We start from the raw sequence: 1,829 nt of genomic DNA, 5'->3' as shown, positions 1-1,829 counted from the left end.
CTGTAATCATGTGTTGGTTTGTTTGATATTGCCATCTCTATGTGATCCGTGTATAAACGCATGTTATCCATCATCCTTCACCCATAATGCAATTGTATTGCAACTATTGCTGGTCTTTTAGGGAGCATTGCAGAGATAACTGCAATCCTAAATCTTATTGTTCCGTGCAATTTTTGTTGTTGTTTTTTTTGGTGAGGCTCTTCACATGGCTTTTAGGACCATATCATAAATTAGTTAGAATTTAAAAATGTAATTAGAAATCAAAAGAATTTAGGACTTCCGGTCTTAAATCTATTCATCATCATTACGGTTTTAACTCGCACTGTAACTATTGTCACTTCCTGTTTGTCACAATCAAAGAAAATGTCACAACTTTTGAGACTTAAAGGCAGGGTAAGTGATTTCTGGTAGCCAATGTTGATATTTGAAATCACCAAAACAAACACGCCCCTACCCCAAAAGGGTCTTGCCCCTATTTTGATAGCTCCGCCCCACATATACGTACGCAACCCAGGCAACGATTAGTTCTGTGAAACAAAGCAAAACCAATGTTACACCGTGTCTACACCGGACGCGAGCGGCACGGCGCAAACAAATCCCGACAGAAAACTGCTGCCGGGTTCTATTTATGACGTGCTGACACAAATTTCAAATGGTTTTCAACGGTCGTTTGATCGCGTCCAGTGTAGGCAGACTTTAGCTGTTGTAGACACGGTGTTACTCACCTATTGAGAAGAAACAAAGCAACCTCGGCGTCCAATCGCAGGCCTCCGCTCCTCGAGTTCTCTCCAGCGCTGGAAAGCTGATCCGATATTTACACGGGTTTACTTATATTGCCTTAAACCCTCGTTTGTTCCGCAGACATTTTCCTCTTTTGTTTTTATCCGCCATCTCTATCTTTCTGTCGCTCAGCTCGGCTCGGCTAATGTCCGTCCCGTGCACTGAAAGCTCTGTCCTCCACAGCATGAGTAGACACGCCCCTTACTGCTGATTGGCTACAAGTTTGTTTTGCTATTCGGCCCGAATCAGTTTTCTAAAGTGTTTTTGAAAAATTACATACCCTACCTTTAATGTAGAGCAGTTGTGAATTACACTGATTTAAATGTTGCATAGGACCAAACTTCGCAGTTCAGTCACATTGGGAAAAAAATGGATTGGATTCGGTTTAATGTTTCATACATGGAAATGTGATTTTTGAGGTTTATCATGTAAAAAAAATAAATCAAATATATATGCGTGTGTGTGTGTGTACTACATTTAAGAGTATTGTGAACAGCCAGAGATGAAAGCAAGACTTTTGATCTTTCTTCAGCAACTTTTCAGTTAACAGCCATTCTTAGCCACCAGACCAAGACACACACATACATACATATCAAGGTTAACAAAGTTGAAAATTGGGCTGTTGACCAGACTCTAGTTTTGAAGGCCACATGGGATAACAGAAATGATCTCAAACAACTGATGGCAAGGACAGATTGAGAGAGCTGAAAGAAGGATGGAGTGGAGCAGCATGGTTTCTCCTTCATGATGAAAAGAATAGCAGAAAATACAGTGGGAGGGGTTGCACATGGGAGGAATAGAGTAAATGTTGGGTTGCGTGACTGATAAGAGCCCATCTGTGGTCAAAATCACACACAGATCAATTAATGTCTGTCAGATATAAGATTTCCCACTGCTTTCTGGGTCAGTGTTTACACTCTCTCGGTTCCCCTGGGTAGCGACCCCTGACCTCACTCAAAGGAGGGCAGTTTAAGACTTTTCAAATGAAAAGATAAAACCTGTGCTAATATGCAATACATACGAGCACTTAACTAATATGCAATAAATAC

The sequence above is a fragment of the Sinocyclocheilus grahami genome, unplaced genomic scaffold, assembly GCF_001515645.1.
Source record: "Sinocyclocheilus grahami isolate Dianchi unplaced genomic scaffold, SAMN03320097.WGS_v1.1 scaffold3942.1, whole genome shotgun sequence".
NCBI lineage: Eukaryota > Metazoa > Chordata > Actinopteri > Cypriniformes > Cyprinidae > Sinocyclocheilus > Sinocyclocheilus grahami.
Note: the sequence above shows the minus strand (reverse complement) of the source record.